A 26,061-nucleotide genomic window follows, 5' to 3' on the forward strand; every position below is an offset into this window, starting at 1 on the left:
TGTTTGGCTCACGTCCTTAACTTGGTGGTGCAGCGGTTCTTGGGCAGGTACCTGGGCTTACAGGATGTCCTGAGACAGGCCAGGAAAGTCTATGTGCATTTTCACCAGTCATATAATGCCAGTGCTCGGCTGGCAGACCTCCAAAAGGAGTTTAACCTGCCCAAGAACCGCCTAATCTGTGACATGCCCACCAGGTGGAACTCAACGTTGGCCATGCTGCAGCGGCTGCACACGCAGCAGACGGCCATCAATGAGTACCTGTGAGACTATGGTGTAGTGATATATATGTGTAGTGGAATAGTAGTATCGTGGGTATGATAATTAATTAGTACGTACTCTTCCGCAGCAACCCAATTCTTCCAGAGAGATGCAATTTATTGACTTCCAACACAGAACAAAGTCCAAAGTCCACAGATGACAAAAAAATCTGACAGAGTATATAATTCAGAGTCCCATTTTCTCTAGATTTGCGCCTTCATAGTCATACACAGACAAGACTATACTGACTATAGACTGAACACCATGTTATATTCACTAGACATCGAATGGCTGAGCAAATTGATTGGCCATCTCCATTCAGCCCTTTGATATACTTTAGTCTTTCAGACAGACAACAACCCCCAGCCATGAACAGCTGCAGTCATAAACCGCCCCACTTTGCACTCCCGCATATCAACATCAACAAGTCCCCTTAGATATGTGTAATTAGATTAGATTAACAGATACCACCTGAACACCCTTTGAAATGTTCAATTAGGTTTAACACATCAAAGGGTATTCAGCTGTCCCCTTGCTATGTTAAAATTCAGTTGACTTGGACAATTCAACTGAATTTCTCGTCAACGTGGTACTCCAATACAACATTATACATAAATCAGCCAACATATTACAACATATGGCACCAGGACAGGGTCAGGGGAGCTTGTTTTTTTTTCCCCACGCCAGTGGGCCATGATCAGGGATGCATGCACTGTCCTGTCACCATTTGAGGAGGCCACGAGGATGGTGAGCAGTGACAGTGCATGCATCAGTGACACTGTCCCCCTTGTCCACCTGTTGGAGCACACGCTGCGTGGAATAATGGACAGGGCACTTGAGGCAGAACAGAGGCAGGAAGAGGAGGACTTCCTTAGCTCTCAAGGCCCCTTTTATCCAGACAGTGTTCCTGCGTGCCCGCCGATCACACAGGAAGAGGAGGAGAAGGATTGTGTCAGTATGGAGGTGGAGCCTGGCACTCAGCATCAGCAGCAGTCTTTAAGGGATCAGTCCCAAGAAACACATGGACTTGTACGTGGCTGGGAGGAGGTGGCTGCGGACCATGTCGTCCTTAGTGACCCAGAGGACTCTGGACCGAATGCCTCAGCAAACCTACGCTGCATGGCCTCCCTGATCCTGCAAAGCCTGCGTAAGGATCCTCGTATTCGTGGTATCAAGGAGAAGGACCAATACTGGCTGGCAACCCTCTTTGATCCACATTACAAGGGTAAGGTTGTGGACCTTATCTTGCTGTTGCAGAGGGAGCAGAGGATGAAACATCTTCGGGAGGCCTTACAGAAAGGTCTGTGCAACGCGTTCCCAGAGACTGGGAGGTTACAAACTCCTGTTTCTGGACAACGTGTTGCTGAGGCTTCGGTCAGTCAAAGAAGGAGCGGTGGAGAAGGTGGCCATCTGACTGATGCGTTCAGACAATTTTTTAGTCCGCAGCCCCAAGGTATGATCAGTTCCAGCAACCATCGCCAGCGTCTGTTTTACATGGTACAGGAATGCCTAGGGGCAAGATCTGACTTGGACACCTTTCCCACCGAAAATCCTCTGGGTTACTGGGTCTTGAGGATGGATCACTGGCCAGAGCTTGTACAGTATGCAATTGAGCTACTGGCCTGTCCTGCATCCAGCGTTCTTTCGGAACGCACATTCAGTGCTGCTGGAGGCCTTGTAACGATCACAGGGTGCGTCTGTCAACCGACTTGGTCGATCGACTGACCTTCATAAAAATGAATCAGTCTTGGATCGCCACCAGCTACCAAGCACCTGATGCTGATGTAACCAAATAATTTTTTTTTAAATCTCAGATCCCTTCAAAGACTGCCTATGCTGATGCTGAGTGACTATCCTGAGTAATTATCCTCTTCCTCCTCAATGATCACGCTGATAGCTTGTAAGAACATTTTTGGTTCTGGGCGCAGCCACCAGTGCCTAAGGCCCAATTTTTCAGCCCCTGTTTAACAGGAGCATGTAATTACAATTTTTGATGCAATATTTTGCAGCAGGGCTCCTTCCTGCGTTCCAACTAGAGTATCTGTGAGGGATTGCAGTGTTGTGGCACAAGCACCAGTGCCTAAGGCCTAATTTTTCAGCCCCTGTTTAACAGGGGCGTGTAATTACAATTTTTGATGCAATACTTTGCAGCAGGGCTTGTTTCTGCGTTCCAACTAGAGTATCTGTGAGGGGTTGCAGTGTTGTGGCACCAGCACCAGTGCCTAAGGCCCAATTTTTCAGCCCCTGTTTAACAGGGGCGTGTAATTACAATTTTTAATGCAATACTTTGCAGCAGGGCTTGTTTCTGCATTCCAGCTAGAGTATCTGTGAGGGGTTGCAGTGTTGTGGCACCAGCACCAGTGCCTAAGGCCCAATTTTTCAGCCCCTGTTAAACAGGGGCATGTAATTACAATTCTTGATCTAATATTTCACAGCAGGGCCCGTTTCTGCGCCCACCAATAGCGAGTGAGGACTTACAGTGTTGTGGCAACAGCACCACCACCACCACCAAAGGCCCAATTTTTCTGCCCCTGTTCAACAGGGGCATGTAATTACAATTCTTGATCTAATATTTCACAGCAGGGACCTGTGAGGGCTTACAGTGTTGTGGCCACAACAACACCTAAGGCCCAAATTTCTGCTGAGTATATAGGACAGGCCCCTACTTTCAAACATCCAACTTACAAACGACTCCTACTTGCAAACGGAAGGAGGCAACAGGAAGTGAGATGAAATCTACCCCTAGGAAGGGAAATTCTCTCCTGTAAGAAATATGGGAAAAACATTTCTCCTTTCCGTTGATGCTTTATCACCAATCCTTGTTTCACAAAAACCCCAAATTTTCAAAAAACATTTGTCATTGGTACAAAAAGTGAGGTGAAATCTTCTGAAGAGGAGCACAGAGAGCAAAACAAATGTCACAGAGGTGATAACCCTTCTCTAGGTTTTCCAAAAAGCTTAAAATAGATTTTTTGGGTGGAGCTAAACACGTTAAAAATGTACCAGTTCAAAATTACAAACAGATTCTACTTAACAACAAACCTACAGTCCCTGTCTTGTTTGCACCGCCTGTATACTGCTGTTCAGAGTACAGAGCCTGTATACTACTAAATGACTATTTGAAGCTGACTCAGGGAGGAGGTGTTGATTAAAAATAAGAGAGGCCCAAGAACAGAATCTTGGGGGACCCCAACAGAGAAAGGAAAAGCGGAGGAAGTAGAGTTGTAAGTAACACTAAAAGTGCGGTTGGATAAGTAGGAAGAGAGAACCAGCGAAGAGTACAGTCATGGAGACCAATGGCATGGAGTTTTTGGAGGAGGAGGGGGTGGTCAACTGTATCAAAGGCATCAGAAAGGTCCAGGAGTAGGAGTACAGAATAGCGTCCTTTGGTTTTGGACGTTAGTAGATAGTTTGTTAGTTTTAGGAGAGCATTTTCTGTGGAGTGTTGAGGACGAAATCCTGACTGAAGAGGATCAAGAAGGCTATTCTCAGCAAGGTCATGCTCAGTCAGATATAGACCAGGTGTGCAAGGAGTTTGGATAAAAAGGGGAGTAAGGAGATGGAGTTTAGGTTGTCATATGACTGGTGTAGCAGTGATCAGGCAAAAAGTTTGTTTGAACACACGAACACTGTTAAAATCCATGGGATACAAATGTGAAAAATCAAAAGTGCCCATTTTTAAGGCTTATATACAAGTTATTTCCATAAAAAGTGTTTGGGGACCTGGGTCTTGCCCCAGGGGACATGTATCAATGCAAAAAAAGTTTTAAAAACGGCTTTTTTTTCGGAAGCAGTGATTTTAATAATGCTTAAAAAGAAACAATAAAAATGAAATACTCATTTAAATATCGTGCTTGGGGGGGTGTCCTTAGTATGCTTGTAAAGTAGCGCATCTTTCCCATGTTTATAACAGTGCCACAGCAAAATGACATTTCTAAAAGGAAAAAATGTCATTTAAAACTGCTCGCGGCTGTAATGTATTATCGGATCCCGGCAATATAGATAAAAATACACAAAAATACCAAAAAAAAATGGTGTGGATGTCACCCCAAAAAATCCATACCAGGCCCTTCAGGTCTGGTATGGATATTAAGGGGAACCCCGCACCCAAATTTAAAAAAAAATGGCGTGGGGATTCCTCAGGCTCCTAGGCACTATATACTCTGAACAACAGTATGTACACTATATGGCCTGCTCTATATACTCTGCAGAAAATTGGGCCTTAGGTGTTGGTGGTACCAGAACACTGTAAGCCCTCACAGTTATTCTTGTTGGGAGAAGGAACTGCCCTGCTGTGAAATATTATATCAAAAATTGTAATTACATGCCCCTTTTAAACAGGTGCAGAAAAATTGGGCCTTGGGCAGTGGTGGTGGTGGTGCCACAACACTGTAAGCCCTCACATATACTCTTATTGGGCTCAGAAACGGGCTCTGCCGTTGACATATTATATCAAAAATTGTAATTACATGCCCCTGTTAAACAGGGGCAGAAAAATTGGGCCCTGGGTGGTGGTGGTGGTGCCACAACACTGTAAGCCCTCACATATACTCTTATTGGGCTCAGAAACGGGCTCTGCCGTTGACATATTATATCAAAAATTGTAATCACATGCCCCTGTTAAACAGGGGCAGAAAAATTGGGCCCTGGGTGGTGGTGGTGGTGCCACAACACTGTAAGCCCTCACAGTTACTCTTGTTGGGTGCAGGAACGGGCCCTGCTGTGAAATATTAGACCAAAAATTGTAATTACATGCCCCTGTTAAACAGGGGCAGAAAAATTGGGCCTTAGATGGTGGTGCCCTAAACCAAAAATATTGTTGGAAGCTAGCATCATCAAAATTGAGGAGGAATAGGATAGTCAGCATAGGCAGTCTTCAAGGGATGCCACATCCATAGCAAATTCAATCAGTTACAACAGCATCAGGTGCTTGATTGTTGCTGATCCAAGACTGATTCATTTTTATTTTATTTATTTTTTATTTATTTCAGGTACTTATATAGCGCCGTCAATTTACGCAGCGCTTTACATATACATTGTACATTCACATCAGTCCCTACCCTCAAGGAGCTTACAATCTAAGGTCCCTAACTCACATTCATACATACTAGGGACAATTTAGACAGGATCTAATTAACCTACCAGCATGTCTTTGGAGTGTGGGAGGAAACCGGAGTACCCGGAGGAAACCCACGCAGGCACAGGGAGAACATGCAAACTCCAAGCAGGTAGTGTCGTGGTTGGGATTCGAACCAGTGACCCTTCTTACTGCTAGGCGAGAGTGCTACCACTACACCACTGTGTGAATGTGATCCTATCAACGTAGTCTGTGGACACTCTTTGATCCGTTACAAATTCTGATTCTTGGATCAAGAAGGATGGTCAGCCATTAATGATCCCTCTCCTTGATACCACTAATCCTAGAGTCCTTTCGCAGGTTTTGCAGAATCAGGGAGGCCATGCAGCGTAAGTTGGCAGAGGCATTCGATTCTGAGTAAGCTCCTCCTCCCAGCCACGTACAACTCCTTAGGTTTCTGGGGACTAAAAAGCTTTCCTTGAAGACTGCTGCTGCGTGTTATCCTCTACATCCATGCTGACACAATCCTCCTCTTCTTTCTGTGTGTTTGGCGGACCCTCAGGAATGCTATCTGTATAAAGGGGGCCTCCTCCTCCTCCCTCTGTTCTGCCTCAAATGCCCTGCCCATGATTCCACAAAGCGTATGCTCCAATAGGAAGACTAGAGGGACAGTGTCCTTGATGCATGCATTGTCGCTGCTCACCATCCTTGTGGCCTCCTCAAATGGTGACAGGACAGTGCATGCTTGATCAGTAGCCACTGGCGTGGCGAAAAGAAGCCAAGCTCCCCTGACTCCGTCCTGGTGCCATACCCACACAGGTACTCATTGATGGCCCTTTGCTGTGTTTGTAGCCACTGCAGCATTTCCAACGTTGAGTTCCACCTGGTGGGCATGTCACAAATGAGTCAGTTGGTGGGCAGGTTGCATTCCCTTTAAATGTCAGCCAGCCGAGCACTGGCATTGTATGACCGGCAGAAATGACCACAGACTTTTCTGGCCTGCCTCAGTAAATCCTGTAAGTCTGGATTCCTGCTCAAGAACCACTGCACCACCAAATTCAGGACGTGTGCAAAACATGGAACATGGGTCAAGTGCCCCTGTCAGAGGGCAGGGAGAAGGTTGGTGCCATTTTCGCATACAACCATTCCTGGCTGAAGCTGGCGTGGCGTCAACCACCTCTGAGCCTGCCCTTGCAGAGCTGACAGAATCTCTGCCCCAGTGTGGTTCCTGTCCCCTAGGTCGACCAACTCAAACACTGCATGGCATCTTTTAGCCTGACTGCTCATGTAGCCCCTTGAACGCTTATGGAGCACCGCTGGTTCAGAGGACAAATCTGCAGAAGAGGCCATAGAGGAAGAAGAAGAGGAGGGGGTGGATGAGAGAGCTGTGGCAGAATCACCACTAGCATTTTGGAGGTGTGGTGGCAGAACAAGCTCCAACAACACTGAACCCTGTCCTGCATCCTTCCCAGCTGCCAGCAGAGTTGCCCAGTGCGCCGTTAAGGAAAGGTAACATCCCTGCCCATGCCTGCTGGACCATGAGTCAGCAGTAACATGAACCTTACTGCTGACCGTCCTGTCCAACGAGGCGAAAACATTGCCTTCCAAATGCCGGTAGACAGCCGGAATGGCCTTCCATGAAAAGAAATGGCATTTTGGAACCTACCACTGAGGTACAGCACATTCCACAAATTCATGAAAGGGGGCAGAGCCTACCAGCTGAAAAGGCAACAGTTGCAGTGCTAGCAATTTGGCTAAGCTAGCATTTAGATGCTGAGCATGTGGATGGCTGGGGCCGAATTTCTTTTTACGGTTCAGCAACTGTGGTAGGGAAATTTGCCTGCTAAAATCAGACGGTGGTGTACTGCTAGCAGATTGGCTGCAAGTACTTGGGACACCTATTCACCTATTGTATAACCTTCATTCCTCTCAGTGCAGGTATTTGAGAGGACTGGAGGTATAGTAGGGTTGGAGATCCCAGAGGAGCAAGGAGAAGTCTGCCTTTTTCTTTAAAGTGAGTCTTGCCAATGGACTGCATGGCAGGTCGTCATATGTCTGGTCAAACATGTGGTGCCCAAGCGGCAGCTGTTCTGGCCATGCTTGATTCGCTTCAGACATAGGTTGCAAACAGCATCGGTGCGATCTGCTGCACACGTGTCGAAAAAGGCCCCACACCAAGGAACTTTTAAAAGTCAGTGGGGAGTTGCAAACAGCATCGGTGCGATCTGCTGCACACGTGTTGAAAAAGGCCCCACACCAAGGAACTTTTAAAAGTCAGTGGGGAGTCAGCAGCACTCTGCACCTATGGAGATCTGCGGTGTGATGCAATAGGGTGGCTGCCCTTAAGCTGCCCCCTAGAGGACATCCTGCCTCGTTACTCCTCTCTTCTCTCAGGCACCCAAGTACAGTCAGTGAACTCATCATCCCCTCCCTCCTCGTCACTGGAGCAAACTTGGAAGTATGCTGCAGTTGGGGGAACATGACTGCCAGTTTCTTGTCCTTTTTTGGCACCCCCTTTCTCTAGGCTCATGATACTCCCTTCCTCAACCTGAGAACCAACATCTAAGCTTTCAAATCGCTGCGCATCCTCCAGAAGCATGTACCAGACACTATGGTCGAATAATTCTGGGGACTCCTCCATGCATGATGGTGGGGCCACGGAAGGAGTGACTGTGGACAAGGAGCCGGTAGAATAGGCCGCTTTGGCAGCTGCATTGGAAGGCAAACTACTCCGAGCCTGGGTGACAGAGAATGGGGAGGATGAGGACGGCTTTGTTATCCACTTCACCAACTCTTCTGCATGTTCTGGCTCAATAACACGGGCAGCAGCAGAGGATGCACCATGTCCACAACCAGCACTGTTGACTGTAGACACAGAGGCTGCTTGCCCTCTTTTAGTGGCCTGTGAGTGTCTGCCTCTCCTTGGTGGCCTTCCGGACATGATGTATTTTTTTTTTTTGCAATGCCACACTACACTGTATTAGATACTGTGTACACCGCCTGTACTGTATTAGAAACTGTACTACAGCTGCACTGTATTGTGTACTGTTTACACCACCAGAAGTGTAGTAGAAACTGTACACACTGTATTAGATTCTGTGTACACCGCCTTCCCTGAATTAGAAACTGTACTACGGCTGCACTATATTGTGTACTTTGTACACCACCAGAAGTGTAGTAGAAACTGTACACACTGTATTAGATACTGTGTACACCGCCTGCACTATATTAGCAACTGTACAACGGCTGCACTGTATTGTATAATGTGTACACCACCAGAAGTGTAGTGGAAACTGTACACACTATATTAGATACTGTGTACGCCGCCTGCACTGTATCAGAAACTGTACTACAGCTGCACTGTATTGTGTACTGTGTACACCACCAGAAGTGTAGTAGAAACTGTACACACTGTATTAGATACTGTGTACACCGCCTGCCCTGTATTAGAAACTGTACTTCGGCTGCACTATATTGTGTACTGTGTACACCACCAGAAGAGTAGTAGAAACTATACACACTGTATTAGATACTGTGTACACCGCCTGCACTTTATTAGAAACTGTACTACAGCTGCACTGTATTGTGTTCTGTGTACACCACCAGAAGTGCAGTAGAAACTGTACACACTGTACTAGATACTGTGTACACCGCCTGCAATGTATTAGCAACTGTACAACGGCTGCGCTGTATTGTATACTGTGTACATCACCAGAAGTGTAGTGGAAAGTGTACACATGGTATTAGATACTGTGTACACTGTCTGCACTGTATTAGAAACTGTACTACAGCTGCACTGTATTCTGTACTATGTACACCACCAGAAGTGTAGTAGAAACTGTACACACTGTATTAGATACTGTGTACACCACCTGAAGTGTATTAGAATTAGAATTAGATGAGACTGTGTGTGTATATATATATATATATATATATATATATATATATATATATATATATATATATTTATTTATTTATTAATACACTGCCTGCACTGACTGAATGCCGAGTAAACACTAAATATATAGTCTATGCTAAATGCAGAGTATATATATATATATATATATATATATATATATATATATATATATATATATATATATATATATAGTGAGTACACCCCTCACATTTTTGTAAGTATTTTATTATATCTTTTCATGTGACAACACTGAAGAAATTACATGTTGCTTGCTACAATGTAAAGTAGTGAGTGTACAGCTTGTATAACAATGTAAATTTGCTATCCCCTTTCCCCATTAATGTCTAAACCACTGGCAACAAAATTGAGTACACCCCTAATTGAAAATGTCCAAATTGGGCACAATTAGCCCTTTTCCCTCCCCGGTGTCAGGTGACTCATTAGTGTTACAAAGTTTCAGATGTGAATGGGGAGCAGGCGTGTTAATTTTGGTGTTATCGCTCTCACTCTCTCATACTGGTCCCTGGAAGTTCAATATGGCACCTTATTGCAAAAGATTCTCTAAGGATCTGAAAAAAAAGAATTGTTGCTCTACATAAAGATGGCCTAGGCTATAAGAAGATTGCCAAGACCCTGAACTGCAGCACGGTAGCCAAGACCATTCAGTGGTTTACCAGGACAGGTTCCACTCAGAACAGGCCTCGCCATGGTCGACCAAAGAAGTTGAGTGCACATGCTCGGCGTCATATCCAGAGGTTGTCTTTAGGAAATAGACGTATGAGTGCTGCCAGCATTGCTGCAGAGGTTGAAGGGGTGGGTGGTCAGCCTGTCAGTGCTCAGATCATACGCCGCACACTGCATCAAATTGGTCTGCATGACTGTCGTTCCAGAAGGAAGCCTCTTCTAATGTTGAACAAGATGTTGTAGATGTTGAACAAGGAAGCCTACAAACAGTTTGCTGAAGACAATCAGGCTAAGGACATGGATTACTGGAACCATGTCATGAGGTCTGATGAGACTAAGATAAACTTATGTGGTTCAGATGGTGTCAAGCGTGTGGCGGCAACCAGGTGAGGAGTACAAAGACAAGTGTGTGTTGCCTACAGTGAAGCATGGTGGTGGGAGTAGAATAAAACAAAAAATGTGGCGCTAAGTGGCGTCTGTTACTGTACAAAAACCTAACCAGAATGCGTCTCTGGGGGTCAGCAGCACAGTAAAAATTTAATAGAACACCTGAATCAACAAGTGTAAAGTATATTTGTATAAACAATAAGCTAAAAAGTGTAGTTCTAAACATACACATATAAAAGTGCAAGTAGGTGAGTGTATTCTGCCCCTATTTGTTTGGGAGTCAGATGAACTTTAAAAAATAAATTTTCTATGCGGATTTACACCATGTGGAGGCATTCTTCCTTCTTTTCTTTTGAGAAATTCCACCTTTTATAAGAGGACTGAAGACCAAGGTTGGTAACCCCACTACAGCTGTGCAACTAGGAGAGCTCTAAGTCAGAGAACATCCATTCCTGATGGTTGGTGAGTAATGGCCAGGGATTTCTACGGATTCTCCTTCGGATACAACTCTACACCTACTTCCTCCGGGTTAACCACCCCATCCACCAAATACCGGTACAAGCCTGTTTGACTCACTGCCTCCGGCCTGTGAGTCCACCTGTTCCGGTAAGGGTATTCCAGCTTCCTCGTTTCAATTTTGCAAGCTCTGATCAGTATTGTTCAAGTGTCTACTCCAACATCGCGCATACTGATCGAATTCATCTCATATGTATATAGAAGGCATTGAAGTCCTTCACACGAGCGTTTGACACACGTCCATGTGAACTTAATCTCTCCCCGTCAATTTCTTATCAATTTGGCTTCAGTAACCTTTTGATTCATGTTGTATACAGATCATGTTGGATTCTTATTGGAAATAACACTTATTGTTCAAGTGTCTACTCCAACATCGCGCATACTGATCGAATTCATCTCATATGTATATAGAAGGCATTGAAGTCCTTCACACAAGCGTTTGACACACGTCCATGTGAACTTAATCTCTCCCCGTCAATTTCTTATCAGTTTGGCTTCAGTAACCCTTTGATTCACGTTGTATACAGATCATGTTGGATTCTTATTGGAGATAACACTTATTTTATATGTCATAATATTAATACCTATTTACACACTTATGTACACACGTTACAGGTTTATTAGTGTTATTTTGGGTATAGACATTTATTATTATTATATTTTTTTTATTTTTTACTTTTTTGGCACATATATTTTTCCATACACAATATTGTATCTACATCTGAAATCTTCTGTCGGCCTGGTGGCTACCAGGAGGCTATTTATTTATCTTGATATCAAGTGACACCCATTACCATATACGTGTTGAATACACTCACCTACTTGCACTTTTATATGTGTATGTTTAGAACTACACTTTTTAGCTTATTGTTCATAAAAATAGTCTTTACACTTGTTGATTCGGGTGTTCTATTACATTTTTACTGTGCTGCTGACCCCCAGAGACACATTCTGGTTAGGTTTTTGTACAGTAACAGAGACCACTTAGCGCCACATTTTTTGTTTTATTTCATGACTTCACAATTAGTCTATTTGTAGTGTTGGTGGCTTCTTTTCACAGTTGGCACAGTATTTCCATTTATCTTTTCATTGTGGTGGGAGTGTCATGGTCTGGGGCTGCATGAGTGCTGCCAGCACTGGGGAGCTACAGTTCATTGAGGGAACCATGAATGCCAACATGTACTGTGACATACTGAAGCAGAGCATGATCCTGTCCCTTCGAAGACTGGGCTACAGGGCAGTATTCCAACATGATAATGACCCCAAACACACCTCCAAGATGACCACTATCTTGCTAAAGAAGCTAAGGGTAAAGGTGATGGACTGGCCAAGCATGTCTCCAGACCTAAACCCTATTGAGCATCTGTGGGGCATCCTCAAACGGAAGATGGAGGAGCGCAAGGTCTCTAACATCCACCAGCTCTGTGATGTCATCATGGAGGAGTGGAAGAGGACTCCAGTGGCAACCTGTGAAGCTCTGGTGAACTCCATGCCCAAGAGGGTTAAGGCAGCGCTGAAAAATAATGGTGGCCACACAAAATATTGACACATTGAGCCCTATTTGGACATTTTCCCTTAGGGGTGTACTCACTTTTGTTGCCAGCAGTTTAGATATTAATGGCTGTGTGTTGAGTTATTTTGAGGGAACAGCAAATTTTAACTGTTATAAAGGCTGTACACTTACTACTTTACATTGTAGCAAAGTGTAATTTCTTCAGTTTTGTCACATGAAAAGATACAATAAAATATTTACAAAAACGTGAGGGGTGTACTCACTTTTGTGAGATACTGTATATATCAAATACACTGCCACTAACTGAATAACCTGCCTACTTAATCTAAATCAAGCTATCTCTCCATCCACACCAACAACACTACACAGGGCCGCTGTGTAAGCAGCCATATATAGTGTGGTGCATGGACTTAGTCCTCCTGAGCCATGATTGGCCAAAGGCACCCTGCCTTTGCCCAATTATGTCTCTCTTAACAGAGCGTGCTGTGAATGGGCATAGCATGCAGGTCAGGTGCATGCTTTGGCCAATCATCATACAGCAACGCACTGCGATCTCGCAGTGCATTATGGGGCGTTCCGCGGCGCTCGCATTTTCCGCTAACGCCCCATAATGTTCGCTGTTCGGCGAACGGGCAAACTCCCAATGTTCGACCTGAACATCGAGCTCATCCCTAGTGCTAGCATACTAACGTTTACGTTACACAGGTGTGTCAGTGTGGACCGAGAAGATTAAACAGTTGTGACAGAACAGAGGACCCATCGTACCAAGCGGCTCCTCCGGGGGTAGCGCTACACATCCATTCAGTTGAGTTAGGATTTGTAATTCAATTCAAGCAACAAGTTGCAAGTAACATTATACCTCAACCAATATAAACACAGCAAGACGGCATGCACAGTAATTGTGGAAAGTGGACTTGTCTCATATAGGTGGTTATTGGACTGTTGTAAACTTTAGGATGTTAGTTAATGATTTCCTATGTAACATTAATGAAATAGGAGGACAAATGAGAGGCCTGAATAATAAATAAACAAAAACAGCTGGCCATGTCCAACAATTCTGGTTTATGAAGCTTCTACTGTATTGATGCACATGAAAATAAATGAATGATTATTTTTTGTTTTGTTTTCACAGTGCACAGAAAGTTTGTATCTCATCTTTTATCACAGCCTTGATTTTATTGTCACACACTTGTCTTGAGCTAACTGCCGTGAAAGGGCATTTCGGTTGTTGCTGTCAAATTACAGAAATGTATTTGTGTGACCCTGGTGTACACCAGCTGGGAGGCTTCCTGCCTCTGGAATTTTTTTATTTTTTTTTTTAACTTATTCGTTTGACCCTGACACCCACATCTCCTCCTTGTTCATCTTTATTAAATCCCTCTTGATGTGTACCAGGGCAATCTTGGTGTCTGGCGGCGGGGATGCCAGTCTCTAGGTCTGCACTAATCCAAGCAATGCAAGCTCTGCAGCCATTCTGTAAACCTAGAGAGGCTAAATCGAGATGTCTCAGATTTAATGGAGCAGTATTAAAACCTCCCGGGCATCTTCTGTCTGGACTATTTAACCTTTTAAATGCAGCATTCAGCCACATTCAATTTGCACAGCCTCAAGCTTAGGGAGAGAATAATAGATACATGTTCAGAATCCAAGAACAGCTTTAATTAAATATACAAATAAAATACATTTCAAAGTTTTAACATTGCTGATATAGTGACAACTTTCATACATCACATATTTCACTTGTGACAGTCTGACAGCAGGAGATTTAATCTGCAAGGCATTTTGTACAAGCAAAATGAAAAATAAGATAGTAAAATGTATGCGGCTTCACATATATTTGCAAATATATGTAACTGGGTCCTTTGTTTTTATTTAAATGCTAGAAGCAGGTTAATTAGGTTTCCTCTGCTGGCTAGCAGGGTTGTGTGCTGGGGAATTTGCCAAGGGTGTAAGTACATAGTTGCCAACATTGTAAAAAAAAAATGTGGGACACTTTTGTGGCTGTAGGCGGAGCTGTCCAATAATTAGGGGGCGGGGCATTCACCAGCAGGCGTGGCCTATCAAAAATAGTCAAGTGCGGCGCGCGAAGCGCGCCGCGCCGAAAAATGGGCGTGGTTTACGCGAAATTGTGGGCGTGGCTTAAATGGGCGTGGCTCTAGAGGGTGTGGTTAGAGTCTGAAATGAATGAGGGATGGAGAGGGGGGGAGAGGGGGAGAGAGAGGGAAATGACGGGACAGCAGCCCCAGATCCTACACAATAAAAATATGTGTATTCTAGAAAGTTTAACAATCAGCAGATAAAGATACTCCAAACACCTGGTGTTAATGCTTCAATCATCCCGGCACCATGGTTGTTATGGTGTCAGGATGATTGAAGCGCATTATTTCTATTATTACATTGTAATATAAAATGAAATCATTCAACTCACCATAATGCAGAATCAGTGGGATCCCTGAGCGTGTCACCTGCCACGTCGCCTGCCACCAGCCGTCCGTCCTTGCTTCAGATGTCCGAGCAGAGTCCGTCCTTGCATCAGGTGCCCCCAGCGGAGCCCCCCTCACACCAGGAGTCCCCGGCGGAGCCCCCCTCACATCAGAAGTCCCCAGCGGAGCTCCCCTCACATCAGAAGTCCCCAGCGGAGCTCCCCTCACATCAGGAGTCCCCAGCGGAGCCCCCCTCACATCAGGAGTCCCCGGCGGAGCTCCCCTCACATCAAGAGTCCCCAGCGGAGCCCCCCTCACATCAGGAGTCCCCGGCGGAGCCCCCCTCACATCAGGAGTCCCCGGCGGAGCTCCCCTCACATCAGGAGTCCCCGGCGGAGCTCCCCTCACATCAAGAGTCCCCAGCGGAGCCCCCCTCACATCAGGAGTCCCCGGCGGAGCCCCCCTCACATCAGGAGTCCCCGGCGGAGCTCCCCTCACATCAGGAGTCCCCGGCGGAGCTCCCCTCACATCAAGAGTCCCCAGCGGAGCCCCCCTCACATCAGGAGTCCCCGGCGGAGCCCCCCCTCACATCAGGAGTCCCCGGCGGAGCTCCCCTCACATCAAGAGTCCCCAGCGGAGCCCCCCTCACATCAGGAGTCCCCGGCGGAGCCCCCCTCACATCAGGAGTCCCCGGCGGAGCTCCCCTCACATCAGGAGTCCCCGGCGGAGCTCCCCTCACATCAAGAGTCCCCAGCGGAGCCCCCCTCACACCAGGAGTCCCCGGCGGAGCCCCCCCTCACATCAGGTGTCCCCGGCGGAGCCCCCCCTCACATCAGGAGTCCCCGGCGGAGCTCCCCTCACATCAAGAGTCCCCGGCGGAGCCCCCCTCACATCAGGAGTCCCCGGCGGAGCTCCCCTCACATCAAGAGTCCCCGGCGGAGCCCCCCTCACATCAGGAGTCCCCGGCGGAGCTCCCCTCACATCAAGAGTCCCCGGCGGAGCCCCCCCTCACATCAGGAGTCCCCAGCGGAGCCCCCCTCACATCAGGAGTCCCCGGCGGAGCCCCCCTCACATCAGGTGTCCCCGGCGGAGCCCCCCCTCACACCAGGAGTCCCCAGCGGAGCCCCCCTCACACCAGGAGTCCCCAGCGGAGCCCCCCTCACACCAGGAGTCCCCGGCGGAGCCCCCCTCACATCAGAAGTCCCCAGTGGAGCCCCCCTCACATCAGAAGTCCCCAGCGGAGCCCCCCTCACACCAGGAGTCCCCGGCGGAGCCCCCCTCACACCAGGAGTCCCCGGCGGAGCCCCCCTCACATCAGAAGTCCCCAGTGGAGCCCCCCTCACATCAGAAGTCCCCAGCGGAGCCCCCCTCACACCAGGAGTCCCCGGCGGAGCCCCCCCTCACATCAGGAGTCCCCGGCGGAGCCCCCCCTCACATCAGGAGTCCCCGGCGGAGCCCCCCCTCACATCAGGAGTCCCCGGCGGAGCTCCCCCTCACATCAGGTGTCCCCAGTGCCCCCGCCTCACATCAGGTGTCCCCAGTGCCCCCCCACTCACATCAGGTGTCCCCAGTGCCCCCCCCACTCACATCAGGTGTCCCCAGTGCCCCCCCCACTCACATCAGGTGTCCCCCCCTCACATCAGGTGTCCCCCACTCACATCAGGTGTCCCCCACTCACATCAGGTGTCCCCAGTGCCCCCCCCACTCACATCAGGTGTCCCCAGTGCCCCCCCCACTCACATCAGGTGTCCCCCCCTCACATCAGGTGTCCCCAGTGCCCCCCCCACTCACATCAGGTGTCCCCAGTGCCCCCCCTCACATCAGGTGTCCCCCCCTCACATCAGGTGTCCCCAGTGCCCCCCCTCACATCAGGTGTCCCCCCCTCACATCAGGTGTCCCCAGTGCCCCCCCCCCTCACATCAGGTGTCCCCAGTGCCCCCCCCCTTCACATCAGGTGTCCCCAGTGCCCCCCCCCACTCACATCAGGTGTCCCCAATGCCCCCCCCCACTCACATCAGGTGTCCCCAGTGCCCCCCCCACTCACATCAGGTGTCCCACAGCGGTGCGCGCGCTCACCCCCCACCTAGAACCCCCGCCCCTTTCCATAACAGACTGGCAGCGGGGCGGGGGTAGGCGGGGCGAGGCGGAGCGGGGCGGGCCGAGGCGGGGCGGGCCGAGGCAGGCCGAGGCGGAGCGGGGCAGGGGGTGGGCGGCGACGCAGAAGCTTCGTCTAGCCCCCCCCCCAGCCGTCTTCCTGAACTCCAACAAAATGGCGGCCGGCGGAGACAATGTCTCCGCCGGCCGCCGACCTCTAGCGGCGGCGGCGGCGGCGGCGGTTTCAAAAACCGGAACCGAATTTTTCGGGACATTTCCCGGGACGCCACAAATCCGGGAATGAAGTCCAAGTCCCGGGAATGTCCCGGGAAATTCGGGACAGTTGGCAGCTATGTAACTACCATCATAGCAGCCCATGCAGCTATTACAGTACTTGGAGGCAAGGGGGCCCACTGAGTGGGTCTGGAAGCTGATATTAAAGAATACCCACCTCCTGCTGTTTATCAGTCCCTGCCTCCTGCTGGTAAAGGGTGTTCTGATTGCTGGCTCAGGCTTACGCAAACACTCAGCTCCTATTGGTACACTAATCCAGCTTCTCTGAGTCACCTTAGGTCTGGAAAGAAGGACAAGTAAAGGAATTCAGAGCAGCCTTTGGTCTAGGAAGATGTGTTTCTTTTATGCCGCGTACACACAGTCGGACTTTTCAGCTACAAAAGTCCGACAGCCCATCCGACAGACTTTCGACAGACTTTCGACTGACTTTTGGCGGACTTTCAACAGACTTTCTAACGACCGGACTTGCCTACACACAATCACACCAAAGTCCGACGGATTCGTACGTGATTCGTACGTGATGACGTACACTGGACTAAAATAAGGAAGTTGATAGCCAGTAGCCAATAGCTGCCCTAGAGTGGGTTTTTGTCCGTTGGACTAGCATACAGACGAGTGGATTTCTGGGTCCGGCGGAGTTACGACGTAAAGATTTGAAGCCTGTTCCAAATCTAAAGTCCATCAGATTTGCGACTGGAAAAGTCCACTGAAGGTCCGGTGAAGCCCACACACGATCGGATTGTCTGCCGGATTTGGTCCGTCGGACAAGTCCGGTCGAAAAGGCCGACCGTGTGTACGCGGCATTAGGCTCCTTTCACACTAGCCGACTCCAAAGTTGCGCAATTATCAGTGCAACTTCCGAGTCTGACTTTTATATGACTTTGATAAGACCTTTACACTCTCTGGCATTGAAGTTGTATCAAAGTCATATAAAAGTAGTGCAGGAACCTTTTCTGAAGGTACCGACTTTATTAGTGTCGATTGGAACGGCTCTCATAGAGATAAATGGAATTTCACATGTCCTGCAAATTGGGGTCTTACAAGCTGTATCCTAAGTTGCACAAGTGTGAAAGGAGCCTTAGGCTGGCCATACACTAGTGGATTTTCAAAGGAACATTTGTACAAAAATTTGTAGAAAAATTCTCAATATTTTGGAAAACTCTGCAAATGTCATTTGAAAGGATTTTAAAATTTCATTTGCTTTTAACATTCAATTTTGAAATAAATAGACTTTACTGAATGAAAACCACAAACAATACTAGCAATTTGTTCATTTGAGAAAAAATGTCCATCTTGCTCCTTTGCATTTTCTCACCACTATGTCGTTTTCATACCACTATTGATTAGAAAATCAAACATATATACTTTTTTTTTTTGTCCGAAAAACTTTATTAGGTTTGTAGAAACCTACAGGTCCTAGAGCCAACATACACTATATTACAAAAAGTATTGGGACGTCTGCCTTTACACGCACATGAGCTTTAATGGCATTCCAGTCTAATGCAGCTGCTATAGCTTCTATAGCTGCAAAGGATGGGCCAACTCAATATTGAACCCTACGGACTAAACACCCATACACACTATTAGATTATTTCTGTAGATTTTTGTCTTCAGATTTACCAAGACCATGTAGTGCAAGCGCCTGCCTGATTACAAACAAATTGAAACTCTTAAGGTCTGACATCATATTATATGGTTTTGGTAAATCTGAAGACAAAAGTCTGCAGAAAATCTAATAGTGTGTATGGGCGTTTAGTCCGTAGGGTTCAATATTGAGTTGGCCCATCCTTTGCAGCTATAGCAACTTCAACTCTTCTGGGAAGGTTGTCCACAAGGTTTAGGAGTGTGCCTACGGGAATGTTTGACCATTCTTCCAGAAGCGCATTTGTGAGGTCAAGCACTGATGTGGACGAGAAGGAAGCTCTTCTGGGATTTGGGGCACAAGGCCGCACTGCGCAGCTGCTCACACCCACACCTCTACCTCACAGAAGCATCCACATATGAGTGCTAATGCTGTGGAGTGCAACATGGCTACAGGTCAGCAGGAGACGCTGCACAGCCACAGCATAGGTGGATTGCCCTGAACAGCCCAGCAACTACATGGACACTCCCCAAGACCAAAAACAACTAAATCAGATGATCCTATCTACATACACCTCTCATACGGCGCTGAGAGTGCTGTGATATGGAAGGATAATTCCTATACGAAAGGTGAATACGCCCACAAAGCTATACCACCTATGTAGTGTTATGCTACACTACCCATCCAGCCTCCTGTATCTATTTATACATATTATAAAACACAGACCAGATTTGGCCCTCTAAGGCTCTGATGAAGAGGAAAACCCTTGAAACGCATTCGCTATCATTTGATCATTCCTTGTGTGGATATCACTTTATAACAATCAAGTGTTTAACATTGCTTTTTATTCATATGTACGAATATGTAGTAATACTCTGTATATACCTAATTTGTTTATTATAAACTCTTTTTTAATGATTCATGCATTAGGCAACGCGCCTTCCTTTTTCCTTTATATATAGCATTTCGGACTTCCCCTAGTCGACCTACCACCTTACTAAGGCCCTCCGCACTAGCGCAGGAGAATATCTTTTCTGTCTATACCTTTACTGATGTGGAGGAGAAGGCCTGGCTCGCAGTCTCTGCTCTAATTCATCCCACAGGTGTTCTATCAGGTTGAGGTCAGGACTCTGTGCAGGCCAGTCAAGTTCCTCCACCACAAAGTTTCTCATCCATGTCTTTATTGATCTTGCTTTGTGCACTGGTCCAAATCATTTGGATGAGGGGGATTATGATGTGGGGTTATATTTTAGGGGTTGGGCTTGGCCCCTTTGTTCCAGTAAAGGGAACTCTTAAGGCATCAGCATACCAAGACAATTTGGACAATTTCATGCTCCCAACATTGTGGGAACAGTTTGGGGATGGCCCCTTCCTGTTCCATCATGACTGCGCAACAGTGTACAAAGCAAGGTAAATAAAGACATGGATGAGTGAGTTTGGGGTGGAGGAACTTGACTGGCCTGCACAGAGTCCTGACCCCACCTGATAGAACACCTTTGGGATGAATTAGAGTGGAGGCTGCAAGCCAGGCCTTCCTGTCCACATCAGAAGAGTTAAAGCTGTTATAATTGCAAAGGGTGGGCGAACTCAATATTGAACCCTACAGGCGAAGATTGAGATGCCATTAAAGTTCATGTACGTGTAAAGACAGGTGTCACAATATGTTTGGTAATATAGTATATATCCAAATACCTGTTGCATATGATTACGAATATACATACTTAAAATGAAAGATTTCTAACAAAATTCAACCAGTGTATTTAACTTTAGTTTAATTGGTTTAAGAGGTTTAAGAGTGACCTCTCTGCCTGTAATTGTGTATAAGTGCTTGACGTCCAGCCAAAACTTTTTTAAGTACTGGATCAAGAGCCCCGGATTGCAGAATAAACTAAAAGAGAATGTAATCCTTCCCTACTCAATCTAAAGCTGAAAAAAACTGTTTTGGTTGGACTTTAATCACCTTGATTACCAGTGCAAGGGTATGCTTTAGCAGGGGGCTATAAAAGGCCACCATTAATCCAAATGTAGAGGACACTATTAAGTGGACTGGAAAAATCCACCACTGACTGCAACTGCAAAAGGATTAATATTAGAGGTGCAATTTGGGCCCCTATTGGCTATTAAGTTTAAAGTATACCTAAAACGAATTACTTTTATATGACAAAGTAGACATTAGTTAAAACCCCTATAAGTTTATTTATTTTTTTGCTGGCCATGTGCCATTTGGTAATTATTTCACCACTTTCTGTTGTAGACACACCTAAAAGTAAGAGAAAATCTTTCTAAAATGAGCAGAAATCCCCTCTTAGACAGTTGTCACTGGAACAGGTGTCCCCGTTGGAATATTTTATGTTGTTTCCTGTCCCAATGATAGCTGTAGAGTAAGGAAAAGTGTCAAAAATAATACTGCGCCAACTAAAATGTGCAAAGCAGCCAACATAACAATCAGACCAATTGTGAGCCAATAGAAATAACACGATGTGGCGCTAAGGTATAGCTATAGCTGTAGAGTGTTGGACTTCCTTTCACCTACTGCCTTGGTTCTACTGACAAAGATATCACCAAAAACTGACAGGGTCAAGTGCTAACCTTTTCCCACTTTATCCAATATTTAAAGTAAAAATTATGGCATTAGATTCACTTTGTAAGACAGGTTATGTGTCCACATATGTACAATACTGTTGTGACTGACTAAGCCCCTGCTATTTACTTTCAGACTTTTTTCAAAGACAGAGAGTAAAAACTATTTGTGACAAATAAGAATTCATTTTTTAGTCATTTTGTTTGTTTCGTTTTCACATTTGAGTAAGTCTTGTATTTAGCTGTAGTATTGTTCCATATATCTTACATGCAAATTGCCCATCATCATAAAGAGTATCTACTGAATTATCCTATATGTGAGTAGTCAATGCCCATATCTAAACAATAGGAAGCATCTTCATGAAACATAGGCAACATGCATAAATCACTGTCTCTCAATTCATTCAATTCCTCTTGAATGTCCACTTAATGTCTCTTTCCTTGTAATGCTCAGGGAACCATTTTTGCTCTACCAGCTCCCCTCTAGTTTCCCTCATTGAAGAAAGTTAAGTATAACTAAGTGAGTGGAAAGTGCCTGTAGAATGGGATGCAACATTTTACATAGACCCTAGGGTGGTATAAACTGTAAACGTGACCCTGTTTGTTTGTTGAAGAGTTTGTAAAGAGGCATAAGCTGCCACTGCACTGTACCGCCCTTCAGAAGGTCGCAGCAGAGCTCTAATACATGGGCAATTCTCAAAGGAACAATAATCAATCTACTGGGAAAATCCAACCTGCTAAATAGACTTTGCTCCTAAGATCTATCAGCCGGGTTGTCTGCTTCATTCTGCCATTATTCCAAACCTAAAGCATCAGGCATAACTGAGAACCATCTAATTTCTATTGGCATCTGTATTATTACCTGCCTGTCTTCTATTAGAATTTAATTACTTCTTATCATTCTTTAAAGTTTTCGGTTTTACCCTTTTTATGTGTTTCCCCAATCTGGAAAACAGAAGAGAGATTGATTAGCCCTTATATACATTGTGATAAGTTTATTTCTTCCCCCACTATGTCTTTAATCAGTTTCCATGGTGTCATTTGTCTCATTCTTCTCATTTTCAGAATGTTTTTTGCCTGATCAAAAAAGCTCCACTGGGGGACTTTCAAGCCTGCTGCAATGAGCCACTTAGCAGGGGTGATAGTGAAGGGCTTGGGAACTTGAAGGACAATTTTTAAACCACTTAAAGTGATTGTAAAGGCACAGTTTTTTTTTTTTTAAATAACAAACATGTCATACTTACTTGCTCTGTGCAATAGTTTTGCACTGAGCAGCCCCAATCCTCCTCTTTTCTGATCCCCCGTCAGTGGCCCCTCCAACCTTGCTGAGTGGGACTGTGGTGTAATGTAATGCAGATATTGTTGGCGGTCTTCACAAATAGTCCTTCAGCTTGTCCATGATGGCCCACTTCAGGGCCAGAAATTCCAATTTGTGAACTGGATAATTCTTTTCAGATGGGGTCAAACTGTGACTCGCGTAAGCTATAGGTCTAAGCCCATCATCTTGCTCCTGATAAAGACCCCTCCCAGGCACTGTAATTGGGAAATTTCCCCTGCAGCTGCCAGCCATCCGTCCCAGCAAACATGCCTGAGTACATTATTATATATTTCAATGTCAGAGGTCGCTGGGAAGCCATTCGTAGTTGAAGTTGAGGCTCCACAGATAGACATGGTAAAACATGGAGTGGAGGATTTCAGGTTGAAGTATGTCATCTATCAAAACTATGAAAATGGAAAGGAAGATTACATAAAGGCTTTTTGCAATGAACTTGGTCATTTTGAGCACATACTTTCTAAAAATAATGAAGGAAAAGGCTTTCTTGTGGGAGATCAGATTTCCTTTGCATATTATGATCTTATGGACTTGCTCAGGAATCACCAGGTGTTGGCTCCAGACTGCCTTTCAGGGTTCCCATCTCCAATCTGCCTATGTCACCCGCATCTGTAGCCATCCTAAGCTTGAAGTCTTCCTTTCCAGTGATGCCCACAAGAACAGACAAATCAATGGCAATGGCAAGCAGTGAAATATGTCCTTTGATATCAAGGCAACAATAAGCAAAGAACAAAACAAAGCAATATTTTGACTCCTGATGTTGGAATGTAGGCATCTGATGCTCCCTATTAAAAAAAAAAACATAAATACGCAAAAAAAATAAAAAGACCCCTCCCAACCTGTCTTAGCTAGCGTCTACGTGGCGTTCGAATAGTCTAACACAGGTGCTTCAATGAGGCTTCTTTTGAGGTGCCAGAAGGCCTCCTCGCAGTGTGAGGTCCATTGATCTTGTATGGCTTTCCCTTTCTTCCAGACTCCATGTCTCCCGATGTTTGATTCACCCCTCTTCTCTCCTGTGGCAGATTGCAGCAACTCGTTGAGGGGCAGAGCAATCTTTGCAAAGTTCACCACGAATCTTCAATAATAGGAACAAAATCCCAGGAAAGATCGCAGTTCAGTCACCATCCTTGGCTAGGCCACGTAGTGACCACCTCCAGCTTCTTGGGGTCAGTGCAGGGGTGGATCAAGGGGGGCAATGTGGCAATCCCCCCCCCCCCCCCGAGAAAATAGTGAGCAGGCTGGCAGGTGACTCGGCGGGTGAGTGAGCAGAGAGATGACATCTTTCACCAGTGGCAACGTTATACTGCCCCCCCCCCCAATTAAAGTGTCACAGGACACAGGGCAGCAGTGCCAAAACTGAAAGGACACAAACAGAGCCGCAGCTGCAGGGGAATTTCCACCCCTCCTTCTCCTCCTTGAGCCGAGCAGCTCTCATTCACCCAGCACTGGCCCGCTCCTATTGGCTACAATCAGGGCCAATAGCTGGGAAACTAACAACTAGAGGATTATGGGACATGTAGTCCTGGATACCAGCAGGCCCCAGTACGATTCCCTGAGAGTGCACTGCAGCCCCCAACATGCCAAGCGTGGAGGAAGCCAGAGAGAAAGTGCCAGTTATTCTACTATATATCCCCCAAGGTAAGAACTTACCCCCAGGTGGGAGGATGAGGGGGCGGGGGTACAGGACCTTATCACTGGCTGCTCCCACCCTGTGCTTCCCTCCACCTGGCTGCTCCCACCTTGTGCTCCCCTCCACCTGGCTGCTCCCACTTTGTGCTCCCCTCAATCTGGCTGCTCCCATCCTGTGCTTCCCTCCACCTGGCTGGTCCCACCCTGTTCTCCCCTCCAGCTAGCTACATCGACCCTGTCCTCCCCTCCACTTGGCTGCATCCACCCTGTCCTCCCCTCCACCAGGCTGCTCCCACCCTGTCCTCCCCTCCACCAGGCTGTTCCCTCCCTGTCCTCCCCTCCACCTGCCTGCTTCCACCCTGTCCTCCACTCCACCTGGCTGCTACCACCCTGTCCTCCCTTTCACCTGGCTCCTCCCACCCTGTCCACCCGGCTGCTCCCACCCTGTCCTCCCTTCCACCTGGCTCCATCCACCCTATCCTCCCCTCCACCTGGCTGCTCCCACCCTGTCCTCCCTTCCACCTGGCTGCTCCCACCCTGTCCTCCCTTCCACCTGGCTGCATCCACCCTGTCCTCCCTTCATCCTGGCTGCTCCCACTCTGTCCTCCCCTCCACCTGGCTGCTCCCACTCTGTCTTTCCCTCCACCTGGCTGCTGCCACTCTGTCCTCCCCTCCACCTGGCTGCATCCACCCTGTCCTCTCCTCCACCTGGCTTCTCCCACCCTTTCCTCCCCTGCACCTGGCTGCTCCCAATCTGTCCTCCCTTCCATCTGGCTGCTCCCACTCTGCCCTCTCCTCCACCCGGCTTCATCCAACCTGTCCTCCCCTGCACCTGGCTGCTCCCACTCTGTCCTCCCTTCCATCTGGCTGCTTCCACTCTGTCCTCCCCTCCACCTGGCTGCATCCACCCTGTGCCTGTGCTCCCCTCAATCTGGCTGCATCCACCCTATCCTCCCCTCCACCTGGCTGCTCCCACTCTGTCCTCCCTTCCACCTGGCTGCTCCCACTCTGTCCTCCCCTCCCCCTGGCTGCATCCACCCTGTCCTCCCCTCCACCTGGCTGCATCCACCCTGTCCTCCCCTCCACCTGGCTGCATCCACCCTTTCCTCCCCTCCACCTGGCTGCTCCCACCCTGTCCTCCCCTCCAACTGGCTGCATCCACCTGTCCTCCCCTCCACCTGGCTGCATCCACCCTGTCCTCCCCTCCACCTGGCTGCATCCACTCTGTCCTCCCTCCATCTGGCTGCTCCCACTCTGTCCTCCCTTCCACCTGGCTGCATCCACCCTGTCCCCAACATGTGCCCCCACCTAAATATGAAAGCTGGAGATGCCATGTCTCTCACTGCCTCCTTTTTAGCAAAACAGGAGGCATTAACATATTTCTTTTTGTCAATGGGAACGCTCACATGGGGAATGGTAACCAATTCACCAGTAGGTCATGCATGGAAGATGAATCAGAAAATTCCCATAGTGTAAAACTGTATAAAATGTATTAAAGGTAAAAAATGCCAACAGCTCATTTGGAGACAGTTAAAAACTAGTATATATGCAGTGTGTATCCGTCCCTGGAATCAAACTGACAGCCTCATGGGATCGGCGGGCGTGGTGACGTGATGAGCATGGACTCCGCCCATGACATCACCATGCCTGCCGATCCCACAAGGATGTCGGCTTGATTCCAGGATGGATACACATTGCAATTTCCTTGGAGTGATTTATAAGTTTCATTATTGGACTATTGTCACTTATGTGACTTTTCCTTTTTTTGTTGT

The sequence above is a fragment of the Aquarana catesbeiana genome, linkage group LG08 (genome assembly GCF_042186555.1).
Source record: "Aquarana catesbeiana isolate 2022-GZ linkage group LG08, ASM4218655v1, whole genome shotgun sequence".
NCBI lineage: Eukaryota > Metazoa > Chordata > Amphibia > Anura > Ranidae > Aquarana > Aquarana catesbeiana.